Below are 16189 nucleotides of genomic sequence, written 5' to 3'. Positions count from 1 at the left end.
CTATGAAATACATACTTATGATGACATATGCCAGGGTGTCTCAATTTCAGATTACTGACATTTGAGTCAGATTATACTCCTTTGTAAAAATTGTTCTGTGCATTGTATTTAGCAGCATCCTGGCCTCTATTCATTAGAATACCAAGAGCACTCCCCCTTCCAGGCTGTGACAACCAAAATGTCTCCAGACATTGCCAAATACCCTCTGGCAGGCAAAATCACAGCTGGCTGAGAATCACTGGCTTAACTGTTTTTGCTTGTAATTGTGTTTGTTTTGTTTTGTTTTGTTTTAAGTAGCTCCACGCCCAACATGGGGCTCTAACTCAGGACGCTGAGATCAAGAAGCACGGCTCTACCGCCTCAGCCAGCCAGGTGCCCCACTGGCTTAACTCTTCCAGGGCAGTAATCAGGCTAGAAGTGGCTGGTACAGAACATTAATTCAATAACTATTGGTGAATAAAGGAATCAATCAATTTCTCAGGCAGTCTTTTCTCTATTGCTCTCCTTATTAATTACACAGCTTAATTCCAAATATCTCTCTTGGTTTCACCATTAAATGGAGACCTCTAATCTCTCATATTTTTGCTTCTCCATAACATATGGTTTACACATCCTCATGTTTACCTCAAGATATTTCCTAATAGGCTGTTTCAATTTTTGTCCTCATTGTTAACTACCACCGTCTCTCCACATTCTGAATTTTTTTTAATTTCCAGGGAAAAATTTGATTAACCCAGATGATCTCTTCCCTACCAAGCTATAATCCACTGTTCTTGGTTTATTTTTCTAGTGTCCACTTGGCCTCAGCCAAGAATTATGGCTAAATACAAAATGGGACTATCCATATAGCAAGGCCCAAGCATAAGACCGTTTCCCTCAAAAGGAGCTTTAACAGCACAGGCATCTGGAGGCATAGCCAGCCCAGTACACTATTAAAATGGATTTCAAGGAGAGCAGAACATTTAAAACAAAACAAAAAAAATTCGTAGGTTCAATATTACCCACCTATACTTAGCTGCATGTCTGAGAGAGTATTCACCACATTTCATCCTTCCTTTCCCTGTCCCACTTCACACCCATCATCACAATATAGTGATGGCTCCTTGCAATATCCCATGAATTTGCATTGTTAGTGAAGCCATAATCTTTTATTTAACAGCCTCCTTCTTTAAAAAAATTGAGATACAGCTGACATATAACATTGTATTAGTTTCAGGTGTACAATATGATTCACAATTTGCATATACTGTAAAGTGATCATCACAGCAAGTCTAGTTAACATCCCATCCGTCACCATACATGGTTACAATTTTTTTCCTATGATGACAACTTTTAAGACTTACTCTCTTAGCAATTTCAAATATGCAACATACTTCTACAAGGTAAGTATCATTATTTTTCCTATTTTACAGAATTAACTGGGTCTTAGGTTGAATGTTGTCCAACGTCTCACAGCTAGTTAAGTTGGGAAGTCAGGACTCATACTCAGGCAATGTATTCTAGTAGTGATATTCTCACATTACATTATAAATTTATAGGTAAAACAGCTCTGAAAATATCCAGTGATATCTGGCCAACTAAACAAGATGCAGCTATAGTCTACATACAAAATTAAAATATCTGGAGTGTGTGTGTATATATATGTGCATATATCATATATTTATGATATATATGATATATACATATGTGCTACTGCCTTGATTCATGCTAAGGCACCATAACTTGCCTACCATTGCTTCAACAATCATCAGTGCAAATGGCAAGTGATATAAGAATTATTATAGGGATCCCTGGGTGGCTCAGCGGTTTAGCGCCTGCCTTTGGACCAGGGCGCGATCCTGGAATCCCAGGATCAAGTCCCACGTCAGGCTCCCGGCATGGAGCCTGCTTCTCCCTCCTCCTGTGTCTCTGCCTCTCTCTCTCTATGTCTATCATGGGTAAATAAATAAATAAATCTTTAAAAAAAAAGAATTATTATAAAAATAGTTTTAACCTCAGAGACCCTCTGTAAGCTGGAAACAAGAGAACTGCTACTCTAGGTGGTCAATGGGATGCTCCCACAAAGGAATTTCAACCCTGAAGGGATAATACAGATACAGGAACAACTTAGCCATAGAAACAGAACTGGCTTTCTAACCAGATTTTTCCTTTGGCATGAGCACAGACCAATTTCAACTGCCTTTGGTTCCTTCCTATTTTTTGAGTCTATTTCTCCATCCTTATCAATTTTGTGAGTTGTATAACATCCTTCCAATAAATCCGTTTCCTACTTAAGTTAACTAGAATACCCTTCTCATTAGGCAAGGAGAAACTTGATTGGAATAGGAAGCAAAACTATAACTTAAGACGGTTTCTGCAATCATTTACTGCTGCTTCTTTTTTTAATCTCTTGCCATTTATACTGAATAAAATGTCCATCAACACTAAGGTTTAGTCACTGTCACAATAAAATGCAATTAACTAGTACCCAAGAGAAAAAAGGAACATCTGGAATTCCTAAAATGCCATAAGGCATAAGAAATGATAACTGCAGCTAACCCTTAAAGTAATAGCTGTGTTATACCAGCTTTGCAAGTCAGGTTATTGATTTTATGCTGACAAGTGTCAAATCTTTCACCATTTTATTATTCTCCATATACTTAAAGTGAAAAAGGAAGATGGTCTCGGTCTCCAGTCTAGATTTACCTTGACACACTATGATATCCAAAAGAAATTTTATTTTTTGTCAATGTCACCAATTCACATGACCCCATGGATAAAATGTGAAGTAGCCAAGAAATGAAAGCTGTGATTTTGGAGCACTTGGGTGGCTCAAGTATCTGACTCAGTTAAGTATCTGACTCTTGATTTTGGCTTAGATCATGACCTCAAGATCATGAAATCAAGCCCTGCATTGGGCTCCACTCTGGTTGGGAGTCTAAGATTCTCTCTCATGGCTAATAGACACACAAAAAAATGCTCAACATCATTCAGCACCAAGGAAAAAAATCAAAACAAAGAGATACTGCCTCATACCAGTCAGAATGACTAAAATTAACAAGTCAGGAAAAAACAGATGTTGGCAAGCATGCAGAGCAAGGGGAACCCTCTTACACTGTTGGTGGGAATGCAAACTGATGTAGATACTCTGGAAAAGAATATGGAGGGGCAGCCCGGTGGCTCAGCGGTTTAGCGCCGCCTTCAGCCCAGGGCTGGATCCTGGAGGCCCAGGATTGAGTCCCAGGTCAGGCTCCCTGCATGGAGCCTGCTTCTTCCTCTGCCTGTGTCTCTGCCTCTCTCTCTATTTCTCTCTCTCTCTCTCTCTCTCTCTTCTGTGTGTGTGTCTCTGTGTGTCTCTCATGAATAAATAAAATCTTTAGAAAAAAAAAAAAAAGACTACCTTATGACCCAACAGTTGCACTACTAGGTATTTATCCAAAGGATACAAAGTGATTTCAAAGGGGCAGGATGTCTTTATAGCAGGGCAGGATGTCTTTATAGCAGCAATGTCCATAATTGCCAAAATATGGAAAATAGTCCAGATGTCCACTAACATGTGAATGGATAAAGAAAACATGGTGTGTGTGTGTGTGTGTGTGTGTGTGTGTGTGTACACACAATGGAATATTAATCATCAAAAAGAATGAAATCTTGCCATTTGCAATGACACGGATGGAACTAGAGGGTATTATGCTAAGTGAAATAAGTTAAAGAAAGACAAATACCATATGATTTCATTATATGTGGAATTTAAGAAACAAAACCAATGAACATAGGGGAAGGGAAGGAAGAATAAATACAGAGAGGGAAGTAAACCATAAGAGACTCTTAATCATAGAAACAAACAGAATTGCTGATAGGGAGGGGGAGGAAGGATGGGGTGACTGGGTGATGGGCATTAAGGAGGACACCTGATGAGGTGAGCACTGGGTGTTGAAAGCAGCTGATGAATCACTAAATTCTACCCCTGAAACTAATAATAAAGTATATATTACCTAAATTCAATTTAAATTAAAAAAAAAATCCTTAAAGAGATTTTTTCACTCCCTCTCCCTCTCCACCCACTTGCACTCTCTCTAAAAAACAAACTTTAAAAAATTAAAAAATTAAAAAAAAAAAACTCTATGAGGCCAGTGTTCCTTATTCCCAAAACCAGACAAAGACCCCACCAAAAAGGAGAATTACATGCCAATATCCCTGATGAACATGGATGCCAAAATTCTCACCAAAATACTAGCCAACAGGATCCAACAGTACATTAAAAAGATTATTCACCATAACCAAGTGGGATTTACTCCTAGGCTGGAAAGATGGTTCAACATCCACAAATCAGTGTGATGCACCACATTAATAAAAGAAAAGACAAGAACCATATGATGCTCTCAATAGATGCTGAAAAGCATTTGACAAAATACAACATCCTTTCTGGATTAAAGCTCTTCAAAGTGTAGGGATAGAGGGAACATACCTCAATATCATGAAAGCCTTATATGAAAAATCCACACCAAATATCATTCTCAATGGGAAAAAAATTGAGAACTTTTCACCTAAGGTCAGGAACATGGCAGGACGTCCACTACCACCAGAGCTGTTCAACATAGCACTAGAAGTCCTAGCCTCATCAATCAGACAACAAAAAGAAATAAAAGGCATCCAAATCGGCAAAGTAGTCAAACTCACTCTGCGGATGACATGGTACTCTATATGGAAAACTCAAAAGACTCCACCCCAAAACTGCTAGAGCTCATACAGGAATTCAGCAAAGTGGCACGATATAAAATCAATGCACAGAAATCAGTTGTATTTCTACACACTAACTTAAGAAGTCAATCCCACTTTCAACTGCAACCAAATCCATTAATAAAAACATAAAATACCTAGGAATGAACCTAACCAAAGAGGCAAAAGATCTATACCCAGAAAACTACAGAACACTCATGAAAGAAATTGAGTAAGACACAAAGAAATGGAAAAATGTTCCATGCTCATCGACTGGAAGAACAAATACTGTTAAAATGTGTATGCTACTTAGAGGAATCTATACATCCAATGCAGTCCCTATCAAAATACTATCAACTTATTCCACAGAGCTGGAATCCTAAAATTTGTATAGAGCCAGAAAAGACCTCAACTAGCCAAAATAATGTTGAGAAAGAAAACCAAAGCTGTTGGCATCACAATTCCACACTTCAGGCTCTATTACAAAGCTGTAATCATCAAGATAGTATGGTCCTGGCACAAAAACAGACACATAAATGGAACAGAACAGAGGACCCAAAAATGAACTCTCAACTCTATGGTCAACTAATCTGCAACAAAGCAGGAAAGAATAGGGGGGGAAAGTCTCTTCAACAAATGGTGTTGGGAAAATTGGACAGCCACATGCAGAAGAAGGAAACTAGACCATTTAATTAACCATACACAAAAATAGACTCAAAATGGATAAAAGACCTAAATGTGAGACAGAAATCCATCAAAATCCTACCGAAGAATGCAAGCAGCAACCTCTTTGACCTCAACAGCAGCAACTTCTTGCTAGACACGTCTCCAAAGGCAGGAGAAACAAAGGCAAAAATGAACTATTGGGGCTTCATCAAGATAAAAAGCTTTCTCACAGCAGTCAATAAAACTGAAACACAACTAACAAAATGGGAGAAGATATTTGTAAATGACATATTAGATAAAGGGCTAGTATCCAAGACTATAAAGAACTTATCAAGCTCTGGGCACCAGGGTGGCTCAGTTAGTTGGGCATCTATCTGCCTTTGGCTCAGCATGATCTCCAGGTCCTGGATCAAGCCCCATGTTGGGCTCCTGCTCAGCAGAGAGTCTGCTTCTCTCTCTCTCTCTCTCTATCTCTCTCTACTGCTCCTCCCTACTCATTCTCTCAAATAAATAAATAACCTTAAATTATTATTAAATAATCTTTAAAAAAATCATCAAGTTCAGTGCCCAAGAACAAATAATCCAATCAAGAAATGGACAGAAGACATGAACAGACATTTCTCCAAAGACAACATACAAATGGCCAACAGACACTTGAAAAAATGATCAACATCATTGAGGATGAGAAAAATACAAAACCACAATGAGATACCACCTCACACCAATCAGAATGGCTAAAATTAACAAGTCAGCAAACAACAGATGTTGGCAAGGATGCGGAGAAAGGAGAACTCTTATATTGCTGGTGGGAATGCAAGCTGGTGCAGCAACTCTGGAAAACAGTACAGAGGTTCCTCAAAAAAGTTGGAAATAGAGCTACCCTACGACCCAGCAATTGCCCTCCTGGATATTCACCCCAAAGATACAAATGCAGTGATCTGAAGGGGCACCTGCACCCCAGTGTTTATAGCAGTAATGTCCATAATAGCCAAACTATGGAAAGAGCCCAGATGTCCACTGACAAATGAATGGATAAAGATGATGTGGTATACAAACACACACACAATGGACTACTCAGCCATCAACAAAAATGAAATTTCACCATTTACAACAACATGGATGAAACTAGAGAATATTATCCTAAGCGAAACAACTCAATCACAGAAAGACAATTATCATATGAGCTCACTCATGGAATTTAAGAAACAAAACAGAGGATCATAGGGGAAGAGAGGAAAAAATAAGACAAGGGACGCCTAGGTGGCTCAATGGCTGAGCACCTGCCTTTGGCGCAAAGTGTGATCCCAGGGTTCTGGGATGGAGTCCTGCATCAGGCTCCCTGCAGAGAGGCTGCTTCCCCCTCTGCTTATGCCTCTGCCTCTCTCTCTGCATCTCTCACGAATACATAAATTAAATCTTAAAAAAAAAAAACAGAGAGGGAGACAAACTATAAGAGACTCTTAATCACAGGAAACAAACTGAGGGTCACTGGAGGGAGGGGGATGGCGGAACAAGGTAACTGGGAGATGAACATTAAGTAGGGCATGTAATGTAATAAGCACTGGGTATGATATAAGAGTGATGAATCACTGACCTCTACCTCTGAAATCAAGAATATGTTAGTTAACTGAATTTAAATAAAATTTTAAAAGAACTTTAAAAAAATTTTTTTAAAGAGGAAAACTAGGACAACCAAATAAGTATATTGGATCTTGTCTCCCCAAGATCATAAACCATCTCTAATTTAACTTTGTATTTATTCATTCATTGCTCATTTAACAAAATTATAATAAGCACCTAACAGATCTAGGCAAGGCCAGGAGCTAGACATACCTGCCATTCAAAAATATCTCATAAATGAATCTATAAATAAATGAACAAGATATGAAACAAACACCCTACAAGTCCTAACATTATCACAAGTATGAGGTAATCAGAGGGCCATATATGCATGCTTCTCCGTCAGAGCAGTTCCTCCCAGTTTCTTCCTACTGGGATGGTCTCCCACAGATCTAGCAGGTACATGAACCGCTGGATGCTGGAGAAAGGCAGGTCAGTGATGTTGGTTGGATGGAGAGCAATGATGCTACCAATGGGCAGTCATTAGAGGGCAGCAGAGGACATGCTGAGATTCAGGAAAAGAGAACTGCAAGCCTTTTAATCAAGACGGGGCAAATTACACTTCATAACAGATTGTAATTGATGATATGAGTGGGTACACTGAAACTCCTCTCTCAATAAGTATAAATCAACCAGTTTGTTTAGGAAATTTAGTTAGATTCTTCAAACAGTTTTAACAACCAGTGAAAACCCATTAGGATAGCCTAAGGCTAACTAAATCATCCCTAATAAGTCTACATCAAGTAGACACATGATGGTAATGAACAAAATCAGAACACTGGCTCCTTAGCCTGCATTTCCAGAAGAAATACTACAGTTGTCCTTAAGTTCAGATTAGAAATACCTTCAACTGTTGTTATGAAGTAAGAGCAATCATGGAGACGAAAACAAGCAAGCACACATAGATACTATCTGGTTTATCACTCTACATATCCACATATAAAATTATGCATAAATAAACAGTATCCAACTTTACAATAATACATCAGGAAAGCAGATCAAGAGTTGAAAATTTCTGTAATTTTTCGTTATGCCAGGGTATGATTATTAATCTGGTTTTATAATACTATTGACAGTTCTAAATGAAAGAACAATCCTTTTGAATAGATTTTAAATAAAACTGATAAAATAATGGTTAACTTTCACTATAATATACATCAATCCAAAAACTCTAAATAAATTTCTCTAAATAAAACTGAAAGCTAGGGATGCCTGGGTGGCTGAGTGGTTGAGCATCTCCCTTTGGCTCAGGACGTGATCCTGGGGTCCCTGGATCGAGTTCCGCATCGGGCTCCCTGCATACAGCCTGGTTCTCCTTCTGCCTGTGTCTCTGCCTCTTTGTCTCTCATGAATAAATAGATAAAATCTTTTAAAAAAATTGAAAGCTAAAGAAAGTGTCACCATATAATATCATTTTTTACAGATGTACCAGGACCTAGTTTATTCAGTAAGGGAGGGAGAAAGGAAGAAAGGTTAGAAAGAGAAATATTTTGAGAGTTTACTATGAAAATATCAATAATCTACCTCAAAAGGCAGAAAAAAATTCTATATTAAGTTCAGTGGGACATTAAAAGTCCTACTGAGGGACGGCTGGGTGGCTCAGCGGTTGAACATCTGCCTTCTACTCAGGCCGTGCCCCCAGGGTCCTGGGATCAAGTCCCACATCGGGCTCCCCTCAGAGAGCCTGCTTCTCCCTCTGCCTGTGTGTCTCTGCTTCTCTCTGTGTCTCTCATGAAAAAATAAATTTTTTTTAAAAAGAAAAAAGTCCTATACTGCAACTAAACTTCAAACATTCAAAGGTCTACGGCTAGTGGTGTAACAGCCCACCACTTAAAAACTCTTCAAGAACAATAAAAGCCAAGCACTCCTACACCACTCTTCCTGCCCTGCCCCTTTTTCAAAGGAGCAAGTGACACTGGTATTTACAAGGTCAGAAATACAGGCAAGTCAGCTCCATTAGGCTTGATTCACATGTCTAGCTGTTCCACCAAACCCTCAGCAGCTGCAAACCTCCATTTTTTGGAGGTCCAACTTTAAAAGTTCCTTACGTGCATGAATTTTTCAAATCTTTGGTTCTTCTTATCTGTGCAGAGATAAATTCTCAGGAGTTTGGCTGCTTCTGCACCAAAAGTGAGGAAGAGCAGGAAAAATGAATATTGCTTTAGAGAAGTAAGTCAGGTGTGTAGAATTCCAGGAAGGTAGAGAGATCTCTGGCATCCTCAGCTATGTAGTACCTCACAGCTAGAGCCTCTTTATATGCTTCTAAAGCTCTGAGAGGAGCTCCCTGCCTTCATGGTTTCTGCATCTCAGCCTCACACTGAGCTCCAAGAAGCCTGGACCACTTCCTTCTCTAGGGAAACGAATATATCCATCAAGTTCACCTCGCTGGGTAGGTCTCCCTCCATCACAAGAAGCAGCAGCAGCACATCCAGCCATAATAACTTTACAAACTCATGGTCTCATTTCTAGATTCCAACCTCTCTTCACATGCTATAGGTATCTCCTGCCCTCCTCTTCATCTCAAAATTTCTCTGGGTAATCACCAAACCTCTTCTCTCCTAACCTTTACCCTACAAAGAAGTATTCTTCCTCTATCCTTGGCAAAGACATACATGCCTTTAATTGAATTGATCTCAGACAAAATCCAATATTCCAGCTATTAAGTCTAATGGATTTGAAGAGACATTCACAGGTATTATCAGATTCCTAATTCCAAAGAATTGGCATCAAAATTAATTTTTAATATCCAACTACTTATATGTTGGATACCACACCTTCACAAGAGAACTTTTGTTCAGCCAAAATACACATATAACATGAACTGAGATTTTGGCACTATCATATTTTTTTGTTTATATTATGTCAATATAAGGCACATACGTACCAAACACCACACTGGAAAAAAATAAAAAATCATACTAAAAAAGTTCAAAAGTATTTAAGTTAACTAATACAATGGAAAAGTACTCAAAAATGGAATTACAGTATTACCAGGCAGAAGAAAAGCCAGTACATGGAATATGTAGGAGTTATTTTCCATAATACTAAAAATCTTGTTTAAAAAAAACAATACTGTAATGTACTTTTGAGGTAAAACTACAAAAGCAATACTGAACAAACTGCAAATCCTTTAACTTGTTCACTAAATGTCACTTCACCATCAATGGAACAAAGTAATATGACACATAAAAAACTACTTATAGAATGACCACATCTTTTATACCTCATAAGGACTATTAATAATACTAGCTACCTTTCCCAAGCAAAGACCTCCTGCACCGAAAACTTCTCTGCCATGGGATTCTTTTTCAAAGAGCTATTCTTTCTGAAAGGTAGTTTGGTGCAATGGTCAATAGAGATCATGGCCTTAGAGACAAGGTGTGACTCCAAAGCAGCCACTTAACCAACTAGGTGTCTTACTCAATTCCTTTAATTTCTCATATGAGCACAATCATTAAACTAACTCACGACTAAGGATTAGGTGAGCTAATATATGTTTAGTCTTTAATATACTAATCCAAGATGGTAGGCACTCAATAAATCTATTACTAGGAGGTAAATTTTCCTTCCTCCACCAATTGCTGATTTACTACCACTGATCCTCCAGAGACCAGAGCCAAAGCATTCCCTCCTAAGGCTTTCTTGATACAACATACTAAAATGGCCACAACTTTATCAGAAGTAACTGAATACATCCTGGTATTGTTTTTTTTGTGTTCAAGAAATATTTCATTCTCAAAACAATATACTATTTTGTTAGTATCCCCATTTTTTCTGATGAGACACGTGAGACACAGAGAATGTCCCTAAGATCAGACAGAAATAAACAGATTTATAAATCACAGACTTAGAATCATAGACAGCATCTACTCTTCTTCATTTTATTGATAAGGAAACTGTCTCAGTCTGTTTGGGCTGCTCGAACAAGAATATCTTAGACTAAGTGTCTTATAAACAATACAAATTTACTCCTCACGGTTCTGGGCAGGCTGCTATAACAAAACATCAGAGAGTGGGTGGCTTATAAATAACAGAAGTTTTTTTCGCACATTTCTGGAGGCTGAGAAGTCCAAGATTAATATGTAGGTAGACTCAGTATCTGGCGAAGGCCCACTTCCTGACTCACAAGAGGACCATCTTCTATCTGTATCCTCATACGGTGGGAAGGGCAAGGGAGCTCTCTGGGGTCTCTTTTATAAAAGCACACTAATCACCTCCCAAGGCCCCCCTTCAAATACCATCACCCTGGGGGTTCGTTTTCAACATGTGAATTTACAAGGGACACAAACAGCCAATCTAGACCAGAAACTGAGATCTAGAGGAGATAGATTTACCCTCCTAATGTTGTGTAGCAGTAACAACGTTAACCTCAAATTCATGAAACCCTAAGACCCTGCACAGTGCTTCTCTCCACTATATCATCACACAATAAAATCTAAATTAAAAACAAACCAAAGCAGAGAACCATTATTTATGTTAATAATTTTTAAAATAGATAAATACGGCCCCACAAAAACTTACCACAAGTATTCTTAACAGTACTACTTGTAACCCTCAAGACATGGAAACAAATATCAATTCTGAATGGATAAATGAAATGTGGTAAAAAAAAAAAATGTGGTATATCTATATAATGGACTACTACTTGGCAAGAAAAGGAATGAAGTACTGATACAAAAATAACTGAACTGTACAATTAAAATGGATGCATTCTATGGCATGTAAATTTTATCTCAAGAAAGCTGTCAAAAAATATCTTAAAAAATAAACAGAACTGCCCATTTTGGAGATTAGGGAAATCTGGATGAAAATAATAAATACTTAAGTATTAAAAAATAAAAACTAAAAATATGTAAGAAGTTCCAGGAAGTCTGTCAAATGAACTGCATATGCTGAGCAATTTATTTTCAATTTCCACTGTAATTAAAACACATTGCTATGAAAGAATTTCAGCTGCAGAGACAAATTTTATTCAACACTATATATTCTGGCTGGGTCAAGTAAGAATACAGATTAAGTGGATTAGGCAGAGAGAAGAATGAAGAGTATAAGCAATAATGATACACCACTTTTATGTTCACAGATGCCCAAACTTTCTAGCACTCTAAATAAATTGATACTATACAGGGAATGAGATTTGCTTTTTATTTTTAACCCACAGGGTAAGACTTATAAATTAATGCCTTACCTCTTAGGGTATCTCAAAGTTTTCACACCAACGCACACATAAGACATCCATGATTTGATTAAAGGTTGAATAATATTCCTTTCAATAGTATCACATTTTAAAACAAATCAAGGCTGCTTTGGAGAAAAGTATAAAACGTGCCTCTGAACTAAAACAATACTGACACTGTTCTGTAGGCCCTAAATATCAAAGACTTAAAATAGAATGCATATCACTTTAAAAGATCACCCAGTCTAGGGATGTCTGGGTGGCTCAGTGGTTGAGCGTCGGCCTTCAGGGCAAGGTGCTGGGGTCCTAGGATTGTTCTGGCATCATCGGGCTCTCCTCAGGGGGCCTGCTTCTCCCTCTGCTGGTGTCTCTGCCTCTCTGTGTGTCTCTTATGAATAAATAAAATACTTTAATATATGTGTATCTATCTCATCTACTCTGAAAGGCAGAATCTTAGTTACCTGTGTATTTACTCACACCTCCAAAAAAAAAAAAAAAGAGTAACATTACTAAAATGTTCTATACAGCAGTGTCCTAATCCCTTTGCGTTCACTGCTTCATTTATAACTCACAACAATCCTGTTAGAAGTAGTGTTGTCACCACTTAACAGCTGAGTAAACTAGTGAGCTGAAGAGAGGTTACCCTGCCCCAAGTCATGTAGTTTATAAACAGCACAACTAGCATTCAGACCTAAGGCTGGGTCTAAGGCCTAAGTACATTACTTCATTACTTCTCATGCTCTTCTTTAATGTAATAGCCTTTAATATAATATGAATAAAGGTCTTTAACCGTTCTTGAATACAACTGCTCACTTTTAAAATATACTGACATGAAGGTTACGATCGTTAAGAGTCTCGTATCTTCTAAAATAACGTACTTCAGTGTCTGCAAATGAAATGTTTCTGGGATTTACATCTGTAATGGGGGGGAGCATACAGGGAATAAAACATACAGTTATATGCTGATAACTGTTGAAAGAAAAGGATACATAAACTGGTTCATTTTACTATTCTCTCTCTTTTTGTATGTTTGAAAATGCCTATGATAAAATTTAAAAGACTCAATATTTAAATATGCCAATATCGTAAAAAAGGAAGCTATAATCCTTTAAAATTTTTTTGCATTTAGCTATATTTTATTTCAAAATCAAGTAGGCACAAGAAATAGATTACACATAATTTTAAATAGTCATATATTCACCAGCATCTTCTAAAACCATTTATGGAGAAAGATCTGAGTATTTGGTCCCATGTAAAATTGCTGAGGAGGAGGAGACCAATTAATTCTGTGAGAGGGAGAACCCAGAAGATAAAAAGCAGCAGGCCGGCAGATAGAATCCTGGCTTCGGCCACTCTGCTGGCACTGCGGCACTGTCGTTCTCTGACTCTTCAGGTCCTTCTTGCATTTAGACTGGGTTCCTTCCCTCAGTAGTCTCCCATTCCCTCTACCCCATAACCATATCACAGTGTTTTTTAAGTGAATAAATTACTAAGAAAAGCATATGCCCACAACAGGCATTCGCTGTAATGTGTAAACAGCAGCAGTTGGTCAGAGACCAGGAGATCTCTTAGGTGAAGAATCAATACCACATTGTTCAACCCAAAAAAGAGAGTCCAAAGGTTTTGCACTTAAGAGCACAGTTCCAAATTTTAAAACAATTTATTTTAGCTATATAGTCAATAGAACCAAAAAAGTTATTTCTGAAATCTAAAGTAGGTGTTAGATTTGAATGTGTTTGAGTGAACGTGTGTGTTTGCCTAGGACAACACCTGGCACTGGACCAATGCACAATACTTGCTGAATGAACTCCCTTCTTAGGATCCCACCACGGCCTTCTCATTTAGGGAGTCACTGGGCAGAATGATTAGGAAACTGGAGAAAGAGAGAAAACAAGCTTAGGTAATTTTAAACTTGACAAAGCACTATGACTAGAGCATGCACTTACTTTGAGCACAATATTAAATTACATAGTTCATGAACCTTTACTGAAATATCTAGGGACCTGGCCCATCAGGATCATGAATGGAGAGAGGCACTTTATAAGCCTTCTTTATGCTACAAGCCATTGTTAACTTCTGGCTTTTAGAACTAGCTTACTACTTTTATACCCTAAGTGAGTTTTCATTATCTATATTTTAACATTTGGAAAAAAATCACTATGTAACATGAACATTTTTCCATTCTCTGAATTATATCTTCACTTTTTTTTTTAAAGATTTTATGTATTTATTCATGAGAGAGAGAGAGAGGCAGAGACACAGGCAGAGGGAGAAGCAGGCTCCATGCAGGGAGCCCAAAGCGGGACTCCATCCCAGGTCTCCAGGATCACGCCCTGGGCTGAAGGTGGCGCTAAACCGCTGAGCCACCTGGGCTGCCCATATCTTCACTTTCATTACGATTTTTTAAAAAGATTTCATTTACATATTTTAGAGAGAAAGAGGGAGAGAGAGCACGCACACACACAAGCAGGGGGAAGAATCTCAAACAGACTCCCCACTGAGTGCAGAGCCCCACACGGGGCTCGATCCCAGGGCTGAAACCAAGAGGGGGATCGCTTAACCAACTGAGCCACCCAGCTGCCCCTTTGCTAGCAAATATTTCTAATAATTGAGGCAATATAATTTCTGACATCATCTAATATTATGCTCTAGATGTGAGATAGTAACAACAGCAATTAAATCAAAAAATTTTAAATGAGAAACGATGGCGATTGTTTAAAAAATGACTTTTAGAAGGCTTTCCTGAAGTGACTACTCCTTCTAATACAAAGCATACCACTTAGGCAGGAGGCACCAGAGCAGCACTTCCCACTTTTCATGATTTCAACAGTGTTTGTGGAGCTCCTGAAAAGGAACAGAGGCAGCAGGGTGTCATGGTGAAGACTAAAGTCAGACTGACAAGGAGTCAAAGGTCAAATCCCAACTCTGTCCCTTATTAGCGGTGACAAGTTGCTTTACTACCTCTCATCCTAGTTTCAGTGCCTTGAGAGGGTCTAGCTGCAGTTCTGTGTAGGATGGCATGCCAGAGTTCTTCCTTAAATCCCCCTTTTAGCTTAAGCTCCTTAGACTGGCTTCAATGCTTAAAGCTAAAGAGGCCACACGTATCACCCTTCCGGAGCCCTTCCTTTAGGACTGATTCTTCCACCCCCAACAATCTCCTACGTATCTATCACTGAGGCAAACTGAGAGACCCACAATCCTTTCCCCCACAAGAGGAAATAAAGACATCTAACAAACTGTACTTTGCTACAGTGAGAGAGACGGTACTCTTGAATTAGTATTCTTCCTGTAAGAATCCCCTAAAGCATCAGCCTTGCTCACAGAAATGCAGAGGCATGGGATCCCTGGGTGGCGCAGCGGTTTGGCGCCTGCCTTTGGCCCAGGGCGCGATCCTGGAGACCCGGGATCGAATCCCACGTCGGGCTCCCGGTGCATGGAGCCTGCTTCTCCCTCTGCCTGTGTCTCTGCCTCTCTCTCTCTCTGTATGACTATCGTAAATAAATTAAAAAAAAAAAAAAAAAAAAAAAAAAAGAAATGCAGAGGCATAAGCAATCTTCATCTATAAAACCACTATAAAAGATGAAATTGGGAAAATTAAGCTGATGAAAAGTAGCCCCCAAACAATGAAGCAGAAAACTTACACATCCCAAACCGAATTGTATCTCTTTAAATGGTATTTGAAACATGAAAAAACACTCTGAATCAGAAATTTTTAAAGACCTAAAAAAATGGACAAAAGCAAAAGATGTGAAAAAAGAGGTGACTAAACTCAGTTAAGATGTAAAAGAAAAACGGGTGCCGGAGTGGCTCAGTTGTGTCTGCCTTCAGCTCAGGTCATGATCCTAGGGGCCTGGGATGGAACCCCAAGTTGGGCTCCTTGCTCAGCAGGGAGCCTGCTTCTCTCTCTGTCCCTCCTCCTGCTCTCTCAAAAAATAAATAAAATCTTTTTTAAAAAGAAAAAGATAAAACCACATCAGGATTGAAGATAAAATTACAAGGTACTTAACAAATTCAAATAAAAATTTAACA

The 16189-nt window shown here is 38.6% G+C and overlaps 1 protein-coding gene across 2 annotated transcripts in view; it reads right to left on the bottom strand.

The window, feature by feature from the left end:
• The window catches only part of SESTD1 (SEC14 and spectrin domain containing 1), a 138892-nt gene that overhangs the window by 91151 nt on the left and 31552 nt on the right, over positions 1-16189 (bottom strand). The window lies entirely within an intron of this gene.

Source organism: Nyctereutes procyonoides, unplaced genomic scaffold, assembly GCF_905146905.1.
Source record: "Nyctereutes procyonoides isolate TBG_1078 unplaced genomic scaffold, NYPRO_anot_genome, whole genome shotgun sequence".
NCBI lineage: Eukaryota > Metazoa > Chordata > Mammalia > Carnivora > Canidae > Nyctereutes > Nyctereutes procyonoides.
This window is presented reverse-complemented; position numbering and strand designations above follow the sequence as displayed.